The 13,992-nt window shown below is 40.1% G+C and overlaps 1 protein-coding gene across 8 annotated transcripts in view; it reads left to right on the forward strand.

Annotated features, from left to right (window-relative positions):
* The first annotated feature begins 2,281 nt into the window (after positions 1-2,281).
* The window catches only part of LRRN2 (leucine rich repeat neuronal 2), a 150,071-nt gene continuing 138,360 nt past the window's right edge, over positions 2,282-13,992 (forward strand). For all 8 annotated transcript variants that reach the window (XR_015742820.1, XR_015742821.1, XM_087929440.1 and 5 more), the window contains exon 1: positions 2,282-2,596. The gene's annotated coding sequence lies outside the window, so the exon portion shown is untranslated. The remainder of the gene's footprint in view (positions 2,597-13,992) is intronic.

The following is a 13,992-nucleotide window of genomic DNA, read 5'->3' on the forward strand; positions in this document are numbered from 1 at the left end:
TCATCAGTTCTGGCCATGGATGAGAAGGGAAACATGTTCAAGGAAAACCAAAGAAAGTCCAATTACCTTTTGGAAAACCACCTTTGAGACTAGCATTTTTCTAGCGTTTTCCAGTACAAGCCATTTGAATCTAGCCTATTTGAATATTACATGCTGAAATGAGATTAGGACAAGTTATATCAAAGGAGATATTCCAACCCTGTGTTCTCTCCACGCTTATGTGGCCAGAACCCCTATTATATTTTATTGCCAAAACAGAATAGGATCTGTTATGCGACCAAGACTTCTTTAAGCTGGTATGTCTTTTAAATACAGGAACTCAAGATAGTGTACATAGTGCTCCCTTTTCCTAATTTTTGTTACAGTAACAATCCTGTGTTGTAGATTGGACTGAGAGAGAATAACAGGCTCCAAAGCTTGGTTCCTTGAACTAGAATCTGAATCTTCCAACTCCTCATCATTACATTAGCCATTACACCACCTTTTTGCCTACTCTCAATAACATACTACACTGGATGACATACTACTAGGTTAGATGCTCAACTAACGGAAAACACATTTCTTCCTCCTACATGAGACTCAACAACCAGCATTGCTACATTTCCTATATGTATCACTTTTCTAACTGTAAAGTCACACTCTCTCATATCACATTCTATATAACTAAGGAACTTAATTACCCAGATTTTCTGGTGTTACTAGTTCTGTGTTGTGATAACATACATTCTCTTGCTTTTGAGGATTCTTCTATTTGAGTCTACATGAATGAAAATATTTCCCATTCCTCTTATTTCCTAAAACAAATGCACCAATGCCTTGGCATCAGTTTCTTCTCTCACCCACCTCCATAGTCTGATACCCATTGCTGAATTGCCTGCATAATTAGCATGCAATATTTCTACACTGAGGCTTTTCTTGCTCATCGTATCCTTTTTACAAATCCAGACAGTGTTTTCAGGCCAGCTTAGGAAAAGGTAAGATCTGAGTAGAATTCTGCCAAGACTGGGCAGCTCAGACAGTAACCACAGAGATCATGCAGGCATAGACAGATGCAACTTTTAGCAGCATTCCAAAAAGAAGAAATAAAAGAAGTAGTGAAGAGCCCCAAAGAGAGCTTGCTGGCTTGGCCCAGCCTTGGCTTTCAGAGAGAGAGGGGGGGGGAGGGAGAAGAGAAAGACGGAGAGATGCAGAGAGAATCAGAGAGAGATAGAGAAGGGGGAGAGGGGGAGAGAGAGGTGGGGGGGGAGATAAGGGTTTTGTGGTTGGGTATGCATGGCTAGGGGGTCATGTGACTGGGTGGGAGTAAGTGATGTCAAGTTTTGTAGCTCCCAGGTTATTTTTCTGTGGGAAATGGGTCCAAATGGCTCTTTGAGTGTTTAAGGTTGCACACCTGTGTTTTAGAGCATTGTGGATGAGCTGTGGTGGCAAAGTGGGTAGAATGCAGCGTTGCAGGCTAATTCTGCTTGCTGTCAGCAGTTCAATTCTCACCAGCTCAAGGTTGACTCAACCTTCCATCCTTCCAAGGTTGGTAAAATGAGGATCCAATTTGTTCAGGGCAATATGCTGACTCTGTTAAACTGCTTAGAGAGGACCATGAAGCAATATGTCTTATTGCTATTGTGTATGTGAGTGTGTGTATGTATGTGAAAGATGTGCAGATAGTATTTCCATCCAATTGGTTCAATAGGAACTAAACTTGTTCCTATCTCCCAAGAATTGTTGAAAAGCATTGGCTGCAATAGAAAATTGTATTAAAATGGATGGGGGCAGGCAGGATGAGAGAGTGTCTACGTTTCGTTTTATCAAACTGAATACAACTAAACGACTTAGGTCAGATCAAGTCCTTGTGGTAGTCAAATCATGGCTGATCTTAATGATTCGTCCCCAGATGGTTTTCTGCCTAAGCATCACAGATCCCGGGATTAGCAACTTCGAGGTACGGTGCCTGTAAGCCTCTCTGTAGGCAGGCAAGCGGCTCCCCACGAGCGCAGAAGCGCTGCCCGTCCCTTCCTCCATCGCTTTCGGCCAGGCACCGCTCAGCGACGACACCCCTTCCCTCCACCGCCCCGTTGTTTACCACCAAGCTCCGCGGCGCCTCAGGAGTTAAAGCGGCCGAGATAGCAGAAGCAGATTCAGGTGGGTGGCCCGTTGCAGAGCCGGGCCTCCATTGGGAGGGAGAGCTTCTTGAGGGGAGGGGGAGCCGCGGAGAGGGAAAGAGAGGCGAGCGAACGCCTGCCGCCTGGGCGTTTGCGTGCGCGCGCGTGTTTTTGTGTGTGTTTGTGTGTGTGTGTGTGGTCACAAACACGGCTGTGCGCGCGGGGAAAGGGACGCGACTCTCTGCCGCTGCCTCCAACTGGCAGGAAAGGGAAGCGCGGGAAGAAGGGCTGGACGGCGGCGGGCGCTCTTCAGCCCTGGTCTCCTGAGCGCCGGGGTGGTCGTCGGAAACCTGGTCAGCTCCTAGCGAAACGACGCCCTCCCGGCTCAGGCTGCCAACTCCGGGGCTCAGTCGGAGGCAGCTGTGCGTGCTTCCTGGGCTTGGCAGCAGGTCGCCACTTCAGAGCTGCGGGGCTGAGACGGGCTAGAGGAGAGTCCAAGGGTAAGTTGAGCTCTTGCGAGGTGTATCCCCGGGTGCGGGGCATGTGTCCCTTAGGTGGCGGCTGGGAGAGCTGAATCGGACGCCGCCTTCGTCTCGCTTCGAGTCAGGCCGAAGGGGGAAGAAGGGAGGGTGCGCGGCTGGCTAGGGAGAGCCGTCAGGGCTTGCCTGATTGGGGTGGTCTTGGCGGTAGCGACGTTCCCGAGATTGGAGAGATTAGGGAAAGTTGGGATGCGGTTTCGGGCTTGGCATCAGAAATTCCCAAGTGAACCTCTGGGATCAATGCAGGTGGGAGGCTAACATTCGCGGCGGCTGTTGTGCTGCTATGTAAAACCAGGTGTGTCACTCGCATCCAAGCAATGAGGCCAAACTCCTGAGCCTGGTGCCTAGGAGGGAGGTCGGGGTGCAGAATCGCTTCCTCAGCGGTTGATCTGGTTTGCAGGATGCTGGTGTTTATTCTGGAGTAGCTCTGGGAGCCAGCAGCCCCTTCGGGGTTTTGGCAGATCCTGGAAAATCAAGCGACAGCCTTTGAATTACGTGCAAATTGGCTGTGGCTTGCACAGTACCTTCCAATGTATCAATAGTACCTTCCAATCAACCCCTTGTCTCATAAACATTCGAGGAGATTTTTGGATCCAAGAAAAAAAAAGGATTGCATTGAACAGCCTGTTACTTCTATCCTCGACCCAGGAGAATCCCCATTTTAAAAAAGGGAGAGAGGGAGAGAGAGAGAGGTGCTAGAACTCAAGGCATCGGGAGGCAACATAAAAAAATAGAAGCAGAAAACAAAAATCTGAAAAATGTTGGCAGAGGAGTAAATTGTGGAAGAAAAGTAGTGGTAATGAGGGGCCGATGCAGATAACAAGCCAAAGACCTGCCTTTTGATTTAGCTTCCACACCAGCAATCTCTGAAGCTAACAAACATTGGTGATGGCTGCCTATCACCATCCCAGACTCATGGAGAGCCAAGCTATGAACATGAAGCTGGAGGTGCCCAACAAAAAGCAGAAAGCAGGGTGGGCAGTGGGTCTGATCAGCTGAAGAGTTAGTGAGAACAAGTACAGAATGTTGAAAAAAGCTCATTAGTCTTTCTACAAAGTGCCCTTACCCCTCACTCTCCCAATCCCCAACAGCTCTGTTGTCATTCATTTCTCTTGCTTCTATCAGCCCTACTCTACACCCTATCATAGCAAAGCTGTGTAATCATGTACACAGCATAACAAGAGAGGGAGTCTTTCTTACAGAAGGTCTCACATATAATAAATCTGTCAGAGTCTGTAGGTTTTCCCTTCATTTCACTGTTAGATCTTGCAAACCTCTCCCAGAGTCTATGAAACAAACCTCCTTAGTAACCATAAATATATCTGTATTCTGGCTATGACAGTCAGATCAGTTGCCCCCATTTTTCTTTCCAGAGATTGATTTTTCTTTATTTCATCCTTTAATTAGCCTTGCTAAGAAATGTGAGTATTAAAGGCAACTGTTAAAGGTTCTGGGAAATTTCTTTTTTTCCCCCCTTGTGATACAAAGGATAGCACAATCTTTTTTTTTTTTTTAACCAAAGAGAATATGTATACGGCAGATGCTTCCCAATATAATGTTCAGAACAGAAGGAAATTGACCTAAATTCTACATTAGCTTTTTATTGCTTCTGTAAGACAGATTTTTATATATGCATGTATAAATAGTAGTGTGAGCTAAGCATTATCTGTGGGCATTATTGAGAGGAATAAAAGCTTAACCAACTTGCACTTGTTTTGTCATGTTCTCTGGATATGTGTGTACTTTGGAGATTTGTACTTTTAACGGGTAAAATATTGAAACTCTCACATCCCAAGAAAGAAGTAAATATGAAGAGAGAGTATATGTTAGACTTCTCCTCCTTCCCTTCCTGTGAAATGTTACCTATGAGGACCTAATCTTTATGATTCAACCCACTTGTCAACATGATGGCTTTCAGAACTTTGTATTGTATTCTTTGGAGTGTGGTGGGGAGCCACTATTCAGGTTTTGTCAAATGCTCATCAGGTCTCTGAAGGACCTTCTATCCTTGGCTCAAACTTGATGTCATCTACTCTTGTTCTGGCAGAAGAAATGCCTGTGATTCACAGGTAAAATATCTACATATTTTGAAAAAGGAGGGGCTTGGTCCTAGACCAAGAACAGGCATTTAAATGGAAATGGCTACTTAGAGGGAAGCTTCGGTACGGTGTTCTCAAGGTATATATGTAGCTAGAACTGCAATGGGACAGAGGTCCAGGGCTTTAATGCCTCCAAACATAATGCAGAGCATGGTGAATGCTCTGAATATCAGCAAACAAGGCTGATGTCATTATGGGAGTTGACATGGATATTCAGAGCCTGCTAGAATGAGTTGAGAGGAATACAGATTTAATAAATTATTTATTAATATTTTCTGTTATAAGATTGTTTCTTGCAAGACTGGGAGAGAGAGAGAAAAGTAGGCATGTATGGGGTTACAGATATTTATATTTCAATTCACATTATATTTAGTCCCCAGTAAGACAAAGGCTGTATAAAAGGAGTTCCCTTTTAAACCATTAACACTCCCCTCCATTCACCATTTAACACCAATGGGTTGATAGAATAGATGACAAACCTTTATACATGTTATAGTCCATGTCTGAGCACTGAAGAGCATGCATTAAAATGGCAGATGCATAACAATAGGTATAATACTTCAGTCTGAAACTTTGAATTTTTACTTCATTAAGTAGCATATATTCCATTTAGTTCATCTCCTGAAGGAGGAGAATTTCAATAATTTTTTTTTTCCTGAAGAGTAAAGCAAGAATGTCATCACCAAGAATCCTGTCACTAAAAAAACCCAGTGGCTAGATTCACTTAGGTTCAGAAAATAATTTCTTTTCTCTAACTGCCTCTGTTTTCTGAATGTTATCCCTATTTGATAGTTGGAAAGTGTTCTAGTCATCAAACCATCCCTAACCTTAATGCTTAACAAATCCTTGCTCTACTTTATAATGATATATTGCGGTGTTCTTTTTAACTTCAGGTCTCTGTTCATCTTGGGGAAACTGACCTATTTTGAACTGTACTGTAGTCTTAACAGAATTACAGAGTTGGAAGGGACCTCTTCTAGTCCAAACTCCTGCTTAGACAGGAAAGCCTATACCAGTTTCAGACAAATGATTATCCAATCTCCTTTTTAAAACCTCCAATGTTGGAGATATGTGTGTGTGTGTGTGTGTGTGTGTGTGTGTGTGTGTAAGGAGGGAGAGGGAGGGAGGGAGGGAGAACGCCAGGAAGGAGCAGGGCTTTTAAACTGCAGGTACATCCACTTATATTTCAAAATCTATATTGGAACTCAGCTAAAGGTTGATAGCAGGTGTTATGGTTTTATGGCAAGAGGCACCATAGGAACATACAGTACTCACTAATACATTGGACTGGGTATCCAAAGCAGCAAAATTAAAAAAAATGCTATTACATTTTCAGTACATTTCGTAGTACAGCTCCAGGAGAATGACACAATGCAGACAGGGGTACTGATCAATGCCTCCTACTATTAGCATTGTACAAGCTTTTGAACTTTATGGAATTTAGCTTCAGGGAAAAAAGTAAACCAAATGCTTTATTAAATGCGAAGACTTAGAGTTACAAAGTGGCTGCGATATCTATTGTATTCATGTTGTGATTTTGATAGATTTCCCAGTCCTAGACAATATATATAAGCAACGTTGTTCTACAGGCCTCTAATAATTTATTGAGCATGGATCCAAGTGTACAAGCACTTTACATATATTATTTGATTCTTGCTGTAGCCTTCTTGGAAAAACCAATTTCCATATTATATATTACAAGGGACAGAGAATGAGGGGCTTACCCTTACTTCCCACAAACATGTATAGTCAAGGTGAAATGTGAACCAAAAATGCCTTGATTCACCACTGACAAATATATTGTAAAAGTTAGAAATTGGTTTTGTGAGAAATATTTTTTCTAATTCGGAAATTTATGAATCCACTGCAAGTTGAGCATAATCTCCTTTTGGAGATTGGGTTATTTTTAAAAATGTCTGGGCATCTTCCTTTTATAAGATAAGTTTGCCCAGTCAACCTTAAAATGACTCTGAAAAATATTGCTGCTAGTCATCTGTCAGATAATTGGCAGTGGATGTCAGAATCCATAGAAGTCTTTTGCACAGATGTTGATACTCCTGTTGAGATGACAGGATCCCCGAGAATAATACCATCCATGGACATGGAAATTATCTTTTCCATGAATACTTGCATTTAGGTACAGTCAAGTGGAAGTTTTAAAGCAAAACCTCTCTGTAATAAATTCTTACCACTGCTGTTATAAGGAGGAGAATGGAACCTTTAGCTGGAAGGAAGCCAAACTTATCTGAACTTAATTTGGTTGATGTGAAACAGAGCCCAAATTAACTCATTTGTGATGTGAACCCTTTCCAAAATTGAGCCTGAGGGAAACACAGTTGTTATTGCACCAGCTATTAATTCATCGTCTTCTCACCTTATAGTCAATCACATAGAAAGGAGGGGAAGTTGTACTATTGGCTCTGTTTCTAATCACAAGTTCAGCATTTTAAAAAAATGTTTTTTACCAATATACATTTACATAAAGTTCTTCGGATCACATGGTTAGGTATTTTGGTAATGCCATAGTTTAAAATAATACATCCAGCCCAGTGGTGGGATTCAATTTTTTTTTCTACCGGGACTGTGGGCGTGGCTTGGTGGGCGTGGCAGGGGAAGGATGCTGTAAAATCTCCATTCCCTCCGCACTCCTGGGAGAAGTTTACTGCAAAATCCCATTCCCTCCTCACCCCACTAACCTGCTTTCTAGGTCCAGTCTTCTGTGCAGGGCAACAAAAGAAGACCCAGCCGATCAGCTGGGACTTGAGAGGCAGTGAATAGATGGGGGCGGGGCCAGTCAGAGGTGGTATTTGCTGGTTCTCCGAACTACTCAAAACTACTCAAAATTTCATCTACCAGTTCTCCAGTAGAACTGATCCAGCCACTATATGTGTATGCGTACATATGTAAGCAAAGTCCGCACTGGACAGTAGTAGTGGATATGTAAATGTTAAATATAGTCCAATATGTGAGGTTTTAGTTTCATTCCAGGTGTTTAGGGAATGCAGGAAAATGAAGATAAGTCTAAGCTTGAACAAAATTTCATGAATAGTGTCAATGATTCTTTCTCTTTTGTGCTGCGCTACTCTATTAGATGTGTAGCTTGTAGTGTAGCTCAGCTGTGAATAGGGGATGATAACTTTTATTAGATGGATTCATCTTAGTGAGTGTAATTATAACTAATTTTTTGCCTCAAGAAGAGCTCTGTGTTGTCTGAAAGATTCACTTCTATTGAGATTAGTTCAATAAATGTGGCACTTGCCTTTTTCTTTACATATGCTCACATAAACTCCGGTATGATGAGCATGTTGAAAATAATCTAAGAATTATTATTTTTTAATAACAATACATTTTAAAGAAAGATTTTTACTTATGGGTATGGTGTGCATGAGGGTATCTATGTGTGCATGTAAAATAGCTCTAATGTCTTGGAATCTCTCTGAATTTTGATGTGAGAAAGGCACTGCTAATGCAAATGATGCTTATTTCTGTAATTATGTGAATATGCTTTGCATACAAGTATTAAGTTATAATTGTATACACAGTTATATTGAGCAAAAGTACAACAGAGGTAGGATTGGGGCTTCCTAGTCACAGTGCCCACATACCAGTAGTGTAGGACTATGATGGTGCCAGAACTGGCCCACAGAGCCATTTCTCCTGGCACATGAGCCATCACCCAGAACAGATCCACTGCTCATGTACACACACCTCCTGCCAGCCAGTTGATTGTCGGGTATCTGCCGCACATGTGAGGGGGGCAGGGCGTGTGTGGGAGACGCACGCATGTGCAGAGGCATGTGTTGTGCATGGGGAGGGTTGCGCATGCACGCACGGGGGCAGGAGTCACATGCGCATTGCATTATGGGTACACACACACTTTTGGCACACGACAATGAAAAGGTTAGCCATCACTGACCTATACTGTGATATAGTATATCTTTTAGTAAAGAAATTTAGCTGACCTTGAGGAAGAGGTAGAAAAGTTGAAACAATTCCTCAGCCCCGTGAAAGCAGAAAGCATGCGAAAGGGGCTTAGACTGTCCCTTCACATGGCAATAAAATAATGTTCCAGCAATTTCTGTGGTGGTCTGGTTCCTGCTTTTATTGGTTTGTTTTTGTTTTTTTCTGCATCAAAGGATTGAGAATATTACGGTTTCATGTAATGCCCTGTTTACACACCCATGGAGGTAAGAGGTCTGCAGGGCGGGGTGCATAAGTGCACCAATGTGCCTACCGACCCTGTCCTATTGTGTTTTTTTCTTATTCGTATCCATTTCATGTATTCATAACCATGTTTATACTTATACCTGTTATCTAATAATTGCTTCACAAAATAAATAAATAATAAATAAAAAGAGGGTGAAAACATTGCCACTAATGTTTTATATCCAGCTGAAATATTCTTGTTAACTCAAATATAGGTCCTTCCTCCCTCCCTTCCTCCCTCCCATTTTTAATGTTTTGTACCTAGGCTCACTGTTTTTGTGTATGTGTTACGTATGCAACTATTTTTACATTATGAAATATACATTACTAAAGTAAAATACTTTAGTATGTTGTTTCCTGTATAGTGAAACTGTCCTATGGTAGATCCTATGTTAAAACAAGTTTTGTTCTTTATTCTATTCTTATATGATAATTCTCTTTTGGATGAAATGTCCTTTCCTACACTTTGATGAAGTTTTTTTTAAAGTATTTCGTATAGAGCAATTTGTTACAGTATGTTTCTTTTTTTAGATAGCTATACTTCTGAGCCAATAACCTTGAATAACTAGGGAATATTCTATAATTATTATACTTAAGAAGTAAAAATGAAGGAATATGGCTATCTATGATTAGAACTCAATTAACCAAGGGACCCAACTGTCACAATCATTTTCTCAGGATTCTCATTGTGCAGAAGTAGCTAGCTTTCATATTTTAAGTACTACCAATAACACTTAATGAAGGTTAAGCCAGGCTAATCAAAACTGACTCTATATGCCACAAAGTTGTACTACCATAAGACATATATCTTATTTTTAAGCCATTATTGTGATGTAGCTGGAGCAGAGGTGGATGCAAATGGAGTGACATTAAAATGATACCTCTGCAATGTCACCCAACTAAGCCCCCTAAATTCCATGGACTTTATTTAACAGAATTTAACTTCGAATAAATATTTTTGAGTTTAGTGGGATTAATTATCCCAGCCAAGAGTTGTTTTACATCAGCCCATATAACTTAATGGAAACAGGAAAAAAAGGAAAATTCCTAGCTAAATACATCTGCTATCAATCAAGGAGCTGAGGAAACAATTGTCATATTTATTTAATTTTTATAGCTGTCCATCTCAATCACATGACTCTGGGCATCAAACAACTCTTCAACAGTTAAAACAATTAAAAACAGTATAAAATAAATTTAAAGCAGCTGAGAAAATTAGCACAGTACAGCAAAAATATGTGGCAATCTTGCAACTGATTTCTGCTATCATATCTAGCATTATAATTATTTATATATTGCCTGAAAGACATCCATAAACATGAACAGACTTCAGATTTGAAAAATCTTTCTGAATTGCAAACTTGGGGACATAATTTTCTAAGGCAACCATAGTGAGGAACAATCAGTTGGATGTTGGTGGTGGTTTCTTCCTTTTGCAATCTAGTCCTTGTGTCTGGAAACATAGTGGAGATCTATGTTTCACTTGGACTCCTTTAAGCAAAAAACAGTGCGCCACTGGTGCCCTGATTGATAGTATCTTCTTGTATCCTGTTTTATGAGCAGAATGTGATAACCACTTTTTTCTCTCCCAAAAATGCAATTATTTTCCTCTCTTTTCCTCTGGAAATAATTTGGAATCTAGATACAGAAGCTAAAAGAAATGACATCTACCCAATAATTTAACCTGATTTTTTTACTTTACCCAAGAGATATGTCTGTCTGCTGGAAGTCTGAGTTGATGGCTAATAGATGATATATACCTCTATAGTATCCTTGGGATACTAGGGTACCATTTATTTATTTATTTATTTATATTTATTTTATTTATTTTTGTCAATTGCTTACAAAATAATAGGTATAAGTAAATCATACTTATGAATACATGGATACATATAAGAAAAATAAAAAATAAAAGAAACAATAGGACAGGGATGGTAGGCATGTTGGTGCGCTTATGCATGCCCCCTACAGACCTCTTAGGAAAGGGGTGAGGTCAATACTAGACAGTCTAAGGTTAAAGTTTTTGGGGTTTGGGGAAGAAACCATAGAGTCAGGTAGAGTATTCCAGATATTGACCACTCTGTTGCTGAAGTTGTATTTCCTGCAATCAAGTTTGGTGCGATTAACCTTGAGTTTGTATCTATTGTTTCCTCTTGTATTGTTATGGTTGAAGCTGAAGTATTCATTGACAGGTAGGATATTGCAATGTATGATTTTATATGCTATACTTAGACCGAAGGCAGTGTAGTTCTAGGTTTTCTAGGTCTAGAATTTTGAGTCTGGTGGCATAAGGTATTCTGCAACGAGTAGAGGAGTGGAGAACTCTTCTTGTGAGATATTTCTGGACTTTCCCAACTGTGTTAATATCAGATACGTAATGTGGGTTCCAGACTGATGAGCTGTATTCAAGTATTGGTCTAGCAAATGTTTTGTATGCTCTAGTTAGTAGCGTGATATTACCAGAGAAAAAGCTATGTAAGATTAGGTTAAAAACTCTTAACGCCTTTTTGGCTATGTAGTTACAGTGGGCTCTAGCAGTTAGATCATTAGAGATGAGTACTCCAAGATCCTTGACAGAGTTTGGATCATCAACAAGGTCTTGACTATTCAGCCTGTATTTTATTTTCTGATTTTTTTTTTTTCCAATATAAATGCCAGAGCATTTATTTGTTGAGATTTGAAGTTGCCATTTGTTTGACCATTCTGATACATAGTCAAGGTCTTTTTGAAGGGTAGCAGTATTGTCGGTGCTGTTGAATAGCTTTACATGATCAGCAAAGAGAACACAGTTGTTCTTGATATGATCACAGAGGACAGTTATGTAGAGTATGAAAAGAGTTGGTCCTAGAACACTGCCTTGGGAGACACCACCGTTGACAGATCATAGTCGTAGTCTCTGTAGTAAGATGTTCTATTTCTTATTTCTACTTTTCCCACGGTAGTCTCGGTGTTCTGGGACAAGCTTCTCTTGCAGGTGTATTTGGTCACCTCCCTCATGTTTCACAAAGCAATAAAAAAAATACAGTGCTTTTCTGCTCTTGGCATTATTTGGTGTTCTTGGATAAGCATGGAGCTTAAAAGTTATATTTTCTTATTGTGTGTTTGGTTTCATTTTTGCTTTACTATTTAATAAGCAGTGATTGGATAGGTTTACCAACCTGTAAAATAAATATATAGACATTAATATTGCTACCTTTATATTTAAAAATTAACAAATTCCATTTGAGTATAAATCACAGTCCTCTTCTTTGGCTATCCTTATGTGGCTCACCTGTTTCCACACATTTAACTGACAACTAAATGTCAAGTGTTCGTGAGATTCTGAAATTCAGTTCTACACTTTGATATAATATAAAACATTCCTTGGGTATATTGTTTCATGAAAAATAATCCTGTCACTAGAAGGTTACTTTTTTTTAGTAAAATGTAACTTTGTGATTTTGTAACATTTAACCAAACTAATACAAGATGTTCTGCTGTCTCAAGCCTTTTCCTATCCAATCTTTTACTTTTTGGCTTGCAGACACCTGAGGCCTTTCCACTAGAGCTTATTAATTAATTCCCTACCTATTGGAGCCTGCTGTAGTCAATTGCTTTTGCAATCTAGTCCTTTTGTCTGGAAACACAGTGATGTTTCGCTTGGACTCTTAAGCGAAGAACTGTGAGCCACTGGTGCCTTGATTGATAGTAACTTCTTATGTCCTGTTTTACAAGCAGACTGTCAATCCACTTTCTCTTATTCTGCTGAAATTCCCTCCCTCAAAATGCAATTGTTTTCCTTTCTCTTCCTCAGGAAATAATTAGCTTTTTACTTCCAAGGAAAGATACACACACCTCAAATTTAGTATATTTCTTATGTGAAACCAAATTTTGTTTCTAAGTACAGGAAGCAGTTGACAAATATGCACCATGCTTTACCAGAGCAAGTTTGGTACTGTGATTTAAGAAATAAGCCAGGACAAGCTGTACTAATGTGCAAGCCTCAAACAATGAACATAGTTCCATAATAGTATAGTATCTCTTGGATTGTTTTGCCATTCCATTTTACAGTCTTTCAAAATATGCTATACCCAAAAGACACACCACAGTTGACTCTACTTTCCCCATGCTATTTACTAATAAGGATTGGAAAATAATGCTAAAAATTTATTTCTTCTGGAAAAGCACTAAATTAGAGGTTGGGAGTCTTATTAAGCCATTATATTTATACAGTTCATCTAATCTTCTGTGGCATTCATGGCAAAATATGTGACATTCTTTGTCTATCTTCCATTCAAGCAATAACTATACTGAGAGATAATTAGTTTCATTAAGGCAAGTGCAGGGACACTGATGCAGGGATAATTTATCTTACCCTGAATTTGTCCCACATGTTTTTAACAACACTGGAGAGTGAAAGTGAGCTTACTCCACACATTACCTTTCTATAACAGGTAATGAGAAGCTGGGTAATATTAATAGTTAGAACAGAACCAAATAGCTTGTGCTGGTCTTCTGCACTATAAAGATTTGATTTGTACAAAATACTTTAGTGCTCCTAAGAAGCACCTTGTTCTAAAAAAGGAGAACGAGCAGGCAGACATGTTTCTGAAGTAGAAATGCTTTTTCTAATCCCAAAGTTTAAGATTAGACATTTTTTAATCTCTGTCATTAAATGTCATGACTATAACATAACCTTCTACATTTTAGATTCAGCGCTATGTTTGCTGAATATATCTGTATATAAGTGTTACATTTTCAAAAAAGGTGTTTTCATATATTTGGATATAAACCAGTGGTGGGATTCAAATATTTTACTACCAGTTCTGTGGGCATGGCTGGGTAGGTGTGGCTTGGCTTGGTGGGCTGGGCTTGGTGGGTGTGACAGAGGAAGAATCCTGCAAAATCCCCATTCCCTCCCCACTCCAGGGGGAACATTACTGCAAAATCTCCCCTCCCCACCCCAATAACCTGCTTTCCAGCTCTGTTCTCCTGTGAAGGGCAACTAAAGAAGACCCAGCTGATCAGCTGGGACTCAGGAAGTGGAGAATAGATGGGGGGTGGGGCCAGTCA

The sequence above is a fragment of the Pseudonaja textilis genome, chromosome 3, assembly GCF_049901715.1.
Source record: "Pseudonaja textilis isolate UNSWEBS1 chromosome 3, rPseTex1.2, whole genome shotgun sequence".
NCBI lineage: Eukaryota > Metazoa > Chordata > Lepidosauria > Squamata > Elapidae > Pseudonaja > Pseudonaja textilis.